The sequence below is a fragment of the Ursus americanus genome, chromosome 7 (assembly GCF_024610735.1).
Source record: "Ursus americanus isolate L20-20 chromosome 7, mUrsAme1.1.p, whole genome shotgun sequence".
NCBI lineage: Eukaryota > Metazoa > Chordata > Mammalia > Carnivora > Ursidae > Ursus > Ursus americanus.
The window spans coordinates 33,492,456-33,503,604 of NC_142133.1; the positions used below are offsets into that span (position 1 = coordinate 33,492,456).

The 11,149-nt window shown below is 36.2% G+C and overlaps 1 long non-coding RNA gene across 1 annotated transcript in view; it reads right to left on the bottom strand.

Annotated features, from left to right (window-relative positions):
* Positions 1-10,881, bottom strand: part of LOC148109665 (uncharacterized) — a 376,151-nt gene extending 365,270 nt beyond the window's left edge. Inside the window, exon 1 of the long non-coding RNA XR_015725082.1 lies at positions 10,778-10,881. This is a non-coding gene — a long non-coding RNA (uncharacterized LOC148109665). The remainder of the gene's footprint in view (positions 1-10,777) is intronic.
* Between the last annotated feature and the right edge of the window lie 268 nt (positions 10,882-11,149).

The following is an 11,149-nucleotide window of genomic DNA, read 5'->3' on the forward strand; positions in this document are numbered from 1 at the left end:
TAAACAGTCAAGACTTGGGGCGCCTGGGTGGCTCAGTCGTTAAGTGTCTGCCTTTGGCTCAGGGCATGACCCCAGCGTCCTGGGACCAAGCCCCGCATCAGGCTCCCTGCTCCACAGGGATCCTGCTTGTTCCTCTCCCAGTCCCCCTGCTTATGTTCCCTCTCTCGCTGGCTGTCTCTCTCTCTGTCAAATAAATAAATAAAATATTTTAAATAAATAAATAGTCAAGACTTACTTTACCCACCTAAACAAATGCTCTCTACTTTTATGTGTTCTAGTTCAAATAATTATTCTATTCCTTGACACAAATGTTTAGATCCAGGAATGGGAGGTATATGTTTTCAGACTATCTCCTAAATGATGTACCTGGCTCCTTGCTCTGAAAGCCCTCCATTCTCCATCAAATTAAGTCACCTGGCATGCACCTACTATCACAAATTCATTCTAGACTATGAGATGGACTTTGTTTCTCCACAGAATAAATTTGAACCCTAGATCCTAAGCAATAAATCATCAAATTCATTGTCTCTGGTTCTCCTTGCCTTCAAATTGCTTTTTTTATAATACAGGTTTTGGATAATTTGAACGATGTTCCCCCACACTGACGCCAAGGAGTAGTATATCATCGTCATTTTAAACATGAATTCAGGAGCCAGATCAGCTGAGTTTGAATTCTGGTGCCAGCACTTACTATCTAACAGGCCAAGTTTCTTGACCTCTCTGAGCCTCAGATTCCTCATCTGTAAAATGAAAATAATAATAATACCAATCTCACAGAGGTAGGTGAGGATTAAATAAGTTACTATATATACAGTGCTTAAAATAGTACCTGGCATAGAATAAATCCTTTCTATATATTTGCTATTATTTGAAATTTTATATTTGCTTGCCAGACATGTTTTATGAAGACTTTGTCAAATTTTTGAGATCAATCAGAAACAAGTTCATCTCATTACCTACATCAAGAATGACAGGCAAATTTAAGTTCCCACTAAGAAAAAAGGGCATTCAAATTTTCATACAAGAATTGAAACTGTAATATATGACTTCTGTTCTTAAATATAACCATTCACAACCCTTCCATTTTCTATTTCCCCTTCAGGTCCACATAGATGTCACATATATTTTAAGATTTAATTTTAACTTCCTTAAAGTATAATTGTCAGGGATACAACTGAAGAAGACTGTTGGTCACATTTCCTTCAAGTATTTTATCACATTAACATTTTTTTCCTTTTTATTTCTGGGAAGACCCCACATGGATATATATTTTGGAAAACTGAGTCCAACTCTGTCATTCTCCATTTCTGTTAGCTGAGTTTATGCAGCAATTTTTGTTAGTAACTATCTCCTTCCTTAATTTTTTCACCTATGTTCACTGTGTACTGGGAGCAGAAGCACTATTTCTCTTTAGAATCCTTTTCTTTTTTCAGGCTTGTGCTGAATCACATGTTGAAGGGAAGGCAATAGTACCAGAGAAAATACAGATGGCTTACACCAGTATGGTACTATTTTCATTAGCAACTCTAATTGCAGGACAATCTTTAAATCTTTTTTGAGATGACATTATTATTTTAAAAGGAAGTCAAGGAAAAGGTTGGTGATTTTATTAAAATTTTCATCCCAGTCCTTTATATGTACCCTGTAAATTTTTATATTATTTATAATAAAATACATGATATATTTTCTTTTCTAGACATGCTACTCAATTTGATGTCAGAGAGCTTCAGCAATTCCTGAAGTCAAAGCTTATGGGAAATGCTAGCAATTTCCAGTGACCTGATAATACAAAAAAAAAAAAAAAAAAAACCAAACAAACAAAAAAAACACCCAACCAGCATAAATGCATGTCTTGGAGGTAAGTGGATGCTAGTGTAGGCCTTATAAGTTAAAAGCAACATTTTATAATCTCGGCAAGATGTAATGGGTAGTCAAAGTAATGAAGCTAACCCAGGCGTAATGATTAATCTCTGTGTGAGTCACGACCCTGGCAGCTGCATTCTAAATGAACTGTAATCTATATAATGCACTCTCAGGAAGACCAGACAACAAGAAGTTGCATTAGTCCATAGTGCAGATGGCCAGACTGCATGTAGAAGTATATGCAGTTCTGGCCTAAAAGAGGAGAGGTCTAAATTGAGCAATATTCATAAAACGAACTGAAATATCATGGATATTTACTGGCTCCAGTTTATCAAAATAAAGTGGCATCGGGTAAATAGCTATAAGCTGGGATATTTAATAATGGCTCCATGGGAGAAGTAAAACTGAGCAGGACTTTGTAAGATGGGTTAGGAGCAGAAAGACTATTCTAGGTAAAAGATACAACATGGACAAAGCTATAGTGATTGGAATTCACAAGGTGTTTTTGAGGTAAAGTGACCGGTGCAAAGACTAGATGTTATGAATGGTCAGTAATAAAAATATAAAGTTTAGCCCATAAGTAAAACATTTTGACAATCCTCTTTTAGTAAGGTTGGCAAAGCCTGTTTTAACTAACCAGTGGTGTGATGGTTGGCATTATCTTTTGGAAGGGACTGGGTGTTGGCATTGAGCCCCACCATTTTGGCAGATAGTTTTCAGGATACACAGATGGATAATCTGGAGAGTGATTCAGGAAACTTACAAGAGAGGAAATTTTTCAGATGGAAAATAGAATGGCCTCCTAATAATGACTGGATCGAATCTGCTTTGTATCAAACACTGAAAGTTAGCATGGTATCAGGGAATGGGCACATACTTGATGACAAGAACCTTGGAAGTCAGTCCTGGGGCTGCCAATACCTGGCTGTACAACCCACTTGTCTGGGCTGTAGTTATCTGTAGAAGGAGAACATTGGGCCAGATGATCCCTGTGAACTCACTTTTGAACAACATTTACACATGATACTTTATATCAAGGATTTTATTAAGTGATCCTATGTCTTTGTTGTCGGTCAGAGGCAATCAGTCTAAAAAACACACATGAAAAATGCTCTCATTGCCTATACACATTTATATACTTTTATATTCTAAGTACATATAACTGCAAAATAACACACAGCCTCAGCATGCAAGTTTCACAGACTGCTTGGGAAGTTGCATATGGTGGCAGTAACCAAGGACTTTATAAGCATTCATCCTACAGATGAAGAAGCTGAGGCACAGAAAGGTCATATAATGTGCCTAAAATTGCACAGCTAATTAATGACAGAGTTGGGTTTAGAATGTGGGCAGCGTGTTCTGCACTCACATGCTTCTGCAGCTACTACCTCTCTAAACAGAAGTTGGTCATCGTAACCTGATATGAACGACATACACGGTGGAGCTGTGCTCAGGCAAGTATAACAACCCAGAGATAAGGTCTTGGATGAAGCTCTCTATTCAAGGAAACTGATGGTAAGAGGCCTTGGTCCCAATGAGTAGCTGTAGCCATTGTTATGAGGTTCTCTCTAGAAGTTTTTCAAGGCCATAACTTGATAGAAATGTGCTTGTATAGGAGGGGCCTGACTTTCATTTAGAACCATATTGATTCCAGGCCCTCCAGATTTTCCCCTTTGGCCCTTCCAAGTATTAATGGCCAATGTCAACAAACACACTCTCTCTCTTCATTTCCCACTTTCATCCCCTCTCTTGATATCTGCCCCAGCAAAGCTTGGGAAGGGAAATGAACAAGTATATGCAGCTATATATGCTAAAATCAAGCCTAACACATCTGTGTTTGCTTTCATTGAAAAGCCAAGAACTCTCTGGTTTCCAGCACATTTCACCTTGAAGGTCCAGGAAAGAAGAATCAAGAGGGACTGGTCATGGACCATAATCTCAACCAGGGACTCCTCCCAAAAATATTAATTCATTCTCTTTAATGCTTGCACGACACTCTAAGTTCATTCCTGAGACACATCAGCTGTTCCTCAAGCTGACTGAGGAATGTGTCATTAGAGACTCAGTTAAAAGCCCCAAGTACTTCTCACTCTGACCAGGGTGTCAGAGGTAAAAAGTCCATGAGGGTTTTATAGCTGATCCAGCCAAGCCTCCTCCACACCCGACACACCCTCCAGATGGCAAGTTGTCTGCATTTTAAGTCACTGTTAGAAGATGTTCAAATGCTTATTGCAAAGATGACATACTTTCCTTGCAGCTCATTTTACTAAATTAAAAACATTAAACATAAGTGTCTCTTGAGGTGCTTTTTTTCCCCTTCAAAAATTATTTCTCTGAATTAAAATGTGTTTATACAATTTCAGATCAGAATTAAGCAATCCCTTCTTTTTTTCACCTGCCAGGGGATGTCTGAGTGCACAGACAGCCTTTCTGAGAGCAGGAGGTCCCCAGGGTTACTAGTGTAATTCTTTTTACTCTGGGGTGCTCAAGCACGGAATTGCCTACAATCAATTTGCTTTCACATCCTGGCATTAAACTCACTGTATATAAAAGTATCACAAGTATTTTCAATGTAAGTCTAAGTAGCAGTGATTTAAAAGGCTTTTTATTGTAATGAAAAAAATTACAAGGCATAGTAAAAGCTGCACAGCCTATTTGACTGAATCCAATCAAACACATGTAAGATTCCCCATAACCTCAAAATGGGTAAAAATTACTTAAAAATTAAGAAGGACAATTGATAGGAGTCATTTTCATGTCTGACAGATGAAGCAATTGTGCCTGAACAATATTTTGACCTCTGGTTTCTAAAAATACAGAATGAATTATAATTTAACTTAGTGCTATGGGAATACAGGTTCTTTTCAAAGATACAGCTATAGATATAAAAATATAGGTACTTATATAATATAATCTTCTAAGTATACAGCTGTTTTTTAAAGGCAAAACCAAAAGACTTCCAATAAAATATGTATCCTTAGTTATCATGAGTACTCTTAATGTCGATCACCGATGTTCGATTAGACATCAAGAAGTATGGCTTAGGCATCTACAGCCATTGCTATTCAAAATTACCACCATTAAAATCTGGTACACACAATACCCTTGAACCAGAACAAAAGTATAACATAAATATACAAATATTGTTATAACTGCCACAAAGTTCCTGACACATAGGAGGAACTTCAATAAATACGTGTTGTATGGATGAAAAAATGAATGAGTAAATAATATATCCAGAGGCAATCTGCCTTTCTGTACTATTTTGATTAAGTCATTTTCTTTTTTGCCTTTAAGAAAAATTAGTAAAACAAGTCAGAAAATTGAGTTACAAACTGTGGTTTGATGGCTGTTTGATATTTTTAGCCATTCTAGAATACCAAAACCATCTCTCTGACTTAGTCCTTAACCTTTGGTTCAGAGTCCTCCTTATACAAAGGCAGAGTCCCCTTCCACCACCACCAAATGGCATGTTATTGAATCCCATAAGAGTTGACAGAGCAGCACTGAGTTCGTTATTTTATTCACTAAACAGGTGGAAGAAATTGAGTTGCCAGATAAATTATAGGAAGCCCATTAAATTGGATTTTGATAAACCATGAGTAATATTTTAGTATAAGTATGCCCCAAATATTGTATGTGACATACTTTTATTCATGGTTTATCTGAAACTCTAGTTTCACTGGGTGCTGTGTAGTTTTATTTGCTAAACCTGGCAACCCCAGAAGGAAAGCAAATGTTCTGACTAAATACCAAGTGTTTCCATGTATGCAGACTCTAGTAGAGTAAGTGAACCTTTGGGTGGGAAACAATAGGAGAATTATCTTGATGCATTACTAATGGCCAACTTTTCATACCTAAAATGGTGTTTTTAAACAGGCTTGATCTTACAGTCATGCTGCATGTTGAATGCTTACAAAGACAATGAGAGTATTACATGTAGACAAAGAAAGATTATAGAAAATGAAGAAAGGAAAGACCAGGGAGATGTCAAGAGGCAGAATAAAAATTTTTGACATTAACAGTCCCTTTTAAGAGGATATTGGTATGCATATATGTTTTTATAGACATACACTCAGATTAAAGATAAAAATGACTCCTTCAAAAATGCTCTAATTTTGATAAAATGTCAACTGTGTTTTTATACCATGAAAGAAATCTAGTGCTTATGAAAGGTGGCAGATTGATTGATTGAATAATTATTAATATTTATTACATACCAGCAAGAAGCTAGAGGCTATTCAAACGCACAGGCCAGGTCTCCATAGCCTCAGGAGGAAGTGGCCTGTCTTGGAGCAGTGGGTGACAAGGTCTTAAAGGGCAAGATGACATATGTTGTTGCCGAGCAGTGGGTTGAGATATTTGTTCAAATGAGAGCTGACAATCCATAAAAGATAGCTAGAAAATTCTTAAAATCCACAATGCTCATAATCTAAGAACTGAAATCATGCCTTTTCCTTCTATTTCAAGGATCCTTTTGATATCCAACCATCAAGCTAAGCCCTGACAAGAAGAGTAAGTTCCCCTGTATTCAGTTTCAGGCCTGGCAGGGGTGGTAAAAGGGCTCCCTTATGATACAAACACTCACGCTTGATCAGGGCCTCAGAATTCTTTTCCAATAAAGTGCCAGACTGTGAAAGCAGGACTTCCAAAGCTTATCTAAGGGAGAATAGGGAACATTTGCAACCATATCTATAATACAATCAAGGGGAGAGAGGAAAGTAACATTTCTTGAACCATCATAGGTCAGACCTGTGCTAGGTGTTCTAATATATGTTATTTTATTTTCACAGTTCTCATAATAACAGTGTATGACTAGCCTTATTTTTCTCATTTACCAATGATAATCTGCTGACCCTAATAGAATTTAACTAGGTACTCAAGATTATAGACCCAAATATTGGTGATTCTAAGATTCTAAGTCAGGCCTATCTGTCTAACATTGAAATGTAATACTTCCAAAAATGTGCAACAATCTTCTTCACCATTTGATAAAATATCAGAATCTTGAGCCAGTCAAAGAAAAGGCTAAATAAATAAATAAAAAGGAAAGACAAACAAGATAACTGAATATTTCTCCTTTTAATAATGATATTTTCTCAGATGAATTAGGAAATGGTGATTCCAAGGCAAAAAAAAAAAAAAAAAAGTTGCTTACTATGGTGAAACTATCTCAGTTTATTTTTGGTATATGACATTTCCCAAAATAAATTATGAGAAACACAAAACTTAAAGTTTCATTACTGTTTAGCACCAAAATTAAAAGCAAGAAAGTCAAGCTCTGGAAAAAAAAAAAAATGCCATTAATTTTCATTTCAATTCCTAAAAGTTACTATTAAATAAAAAGAAACTATAAAATACAAACTTTAGGTCACATCACAAAATAAAATTCAAATCAGATAATCACAGGCTGTGAAAGCTTGACTTCCAGATATGTATACCCGGTATTAGATTCATAACCTCACTTCTTACCAACTGTGTGATCTTAGGCAAATGACTCAGCCCTTCTGTGCCACAGTTTCCTTGCCTATAAAGGAAATATAGTAACAGAACCTACCTCACAGGATTGTCATAAAGATTAAATAAGATATTTCATGTAACCTGCTTGGCATATAACAAGCAGTCAATAAATACCTGTTCCTATTTTTATCGCCATTAAAATGTTTTCTTAAAAATGGATATGCTGATGTAAAACAAGGGTTTTTCATTTATCTCTGCATATTTCAAAGCCAAGACTACTGGACATCAAAAATGCAAACAGTGTTCTCTAAATTGATATTAAAGTGTTCCTGGCAATACTGCTTCTTAAATAACTTATTTTCCTAATGAAGCACAGAATTCAAAATCCCAGGCTGAGCCCATTTATACTGCTCTGTTGTATTAAGATGCTGCACACAAAAGAAATCATTTGGCTTGCAGATAGCTGAATCCAGAAAGGAATCCTCAAACCCTTTGTCACCTGAAAGCTCCCACAGCCACATGGCTGAGTTTAAACCACTCACGATTTATCAATGTTATTCTGAAATGGAATCTTCAAGCATGGGGTGTGTGTGTGTGTGTGTGTGTGTGTGTGTGTGTGTGTATTTTCAGGAAGAATGACAACAATCTAGAGAGGTAAACATAATGCCTAAGACTGGGTGCACTGACATCCCACTGCGGTTGGGTAAGTTGTGTGGCATCCCAAAGGCAGGTGCTGTTGTCACCTGGTACAGCCTCTAGTGATCCCACTGAGTGAGCCACAAGGCTTAAGGCCCAGGCACGCTGCATTTTTATTCCTCCTAAAGAAATTTACAGGCCATTTTCTCACCCTTCCCCCTGAGCTAGGATATTGAGGTAAAATGTACCTACTGAGTAGGTAATGTATTTGGTATTAAGGATCCATCATATGTGTATGTCTTCTGAGCATAATGGTTCCTTTGGAGCTATTATAGATACGCTGTGAATAGATATTAGGAATAATACACAGAGTGGCTGAAGGAGGTCCCATATTAACTACTGTCAGACTTTTAACATTATTTGAAACTAGGTTTTTCTTTTTTTTTTTTAAATTCCTGGGGTTTAATACCTCTATACTATGTAAACTGAGTGCTTTTCAAAGAAAGCTCCAAATTCCTACAGAGCTGTCTTTAGGTGAGCTTTGATCTTTGCAGAGCACCTATCTTGTGTTTCTGTAATTGCTCTGGTTTAACAAGGCTCCTTAGCACGTGAAAGGGGAAAATCCTTTTATTAAGGCTATAAACCTAACTGACCACAGTGATGGAATGTGCAGCTTGGGGGTAGCCCTTAGCTCCCCAGGAAAGACAAAAAATGGGAAACTGGGGAAGTCTTCATGTTAAAACAAAATGAAATATTTATTAAACATGTTTCTGGTGTCCCAGGTGGTAAGAGGCTGCCCCGTGGTCCGCTGAAAGGTTTGATCTTTGTTAAGTATTGTGAATGCTGATTTCAATAATGGGGCGAAAGCTGAGGAAGTTATGGCTGAAATTTTGGCTAAAGATGACAGCTCCAGGTTTCAAGTTGCACAAAGCAGTCTGAGGGATTAAACCAACAAAGCCTGCTCAAAAGTATTGAGTTTCCAAAAGTGTAATCTTCCTATCTGTGATTCACACTCCTAGGATGGGGAGGATTCCTCATTTACTTTGACTTTGCCATATTAATCTTACTTTACAAATACATGCGGTGATTTATATCATGTTTAATTAACTGATTGAGGGCTCCAGTGGTAAAAATGGCATCGCATTAAGCTCTGTCCGTATGGCAAATTCGAATCACATCTTTAGCCTTGCAAGAACAAAATATCCCGAGAGTCGCTGATGACAGGATGTAGGAATTGAAATCAGGTCCCTCCTGTTGTTTGAGAATCCAGGGAGGGTGCCTGCCATATGCCCGTCACTTCCAGGGGGGGAAATGACAGGATAAAAGAAAGGAAGGCTATAGTTCTTCCAATATGTTCAAATCTCAGATGAAAATGATTGTGCAGCAGTGCTGTACAGAGGCCAAGATTCACATGAAAGTGCATATCCCAAACTTTGCAGAGAGCTTAATGAGAGGGTTTTGTGTTGTTTTGATTTGTGTTTTTTGTTTTGTTTTATTTTTTTCTGAAATGGCTGCCCAGGGTTTTTGAGAACTGATAGATTAAAATGCTGTGGTTTGGAGTCGAATACAATAAGCAGGGAAATAAAAAAAATAAAATAAAAAAAGGGAATTTTTATCTAATAAAATATATGTGCACTATGATTCAGTAAAAAGCAAATTAGGTTTGACTGCTGAAAACCACACATTGGGATACTAGTTTCAAAGTTAGCATTTTTGGAAGTGGAAGTTGTCTAATTTTTCTCCTCAAAAATCTGTGGTGATTATTTATGACATCTAAAGAAGAAAATATAAATTAACTACTGATTTCCTCCAAATGATTTCTTTGAAATTTTAAAATGCATTTTAAATTATCTTAGTAAAACAGCATAATAAAAGTCTGAAAAGAGGCCAAAAAAATCAGTTTTACTCCTTAACATGATGATTCACATTTTTGTCCATCCTTTTTCAGGGTTTCATTATTTGCACGTCTTAAAATTACTTTAATCATTTTATACCTTAATCTTATATACCAAATGTTTTTCACTTAATATTTTATTACACATTTCCCCTACTGCTATGCACCCCTAATTTTTATTGGCCGCATAATATTTTATAGAATTAATGTTATTGTTTTTCTAAGCATGCTTCTATTGTTAGATATTAAAACATCTTCTGACGTTTGTTTTTATAAATAACATTAGAAAGACAATTTTATACATACAGCTCTTATTTTACATTTTGAATTATTTTCTTATGATAGTTCCCCTATCTATAGGTAGATTCCCTACCTATACACTTCTTTAAACAATGTATAAGAAATTTTTCTTCCAAGAGAAAGTGGAAAGTAAAACATTCTGTGAGGTATCCCTATTTAGAATATCTTCCCTCTATGTGGAATCTACAAAAAAATAAATTCAAACTCACAGAAACGGAGAATGAAAAGTGTTTGCCCCAGGCTGCGGGAAGGGGAGAATAGGGAGATGTGGGTAAAAAGGTACAAACTTTCAGCTACGAGATGAATAAGGTCTGACAATCTAATGTAAAACATCAGGACTATAGTTGTTGACACTGTATTGTATAATTAAAATTTGCAAAGAAAGTAGAACTTAAATGTTCTCACAAACTAAATAAACGAACAAACAAACGAAGGAAGGAATAAATGAAGGGATGGATGTATTAATTAAGTAGATGGGGGAAGTCCTTTACAACACACATGTATATCAAATCCTCATGATATACACTTTAAGTATCTTACAATTATATTTGTCAATTATACTTCAATAAAGCTAAAATGTAAAAGAAGAAGAAGAAGACGACGACGACAACATGAAAATCTTACCCAAAGTTAGCAGGCAATCCGAGGGTGGTGGCTTCGCTCCTGTAGCAAAGTATTGGCAACATCCAAAACGTATTTCATATCCATGTTTTGTCCTTCCCTGGTCTGTAAAAGAAGGGTACAATAACAATGAAACAAACTCAGAATTTCCTATTTACTCATCATTTGTCGTGTCTCTCTAGAAATAAAAGTGTCCCTTTAAGTATAATTAAAGTTTTGAAAATTTATAAGTTTCCTAGGGAGTATTGGAAATAGACTATTAGACCAGGACACAGTTCATTTTTTCAAATGACCGTTATTTTAGTTATACCTGAAGTGTGGTCCTAATAATTAATAATCCTAGATGTTTTCATGGCATTAACTCAGAATATGATG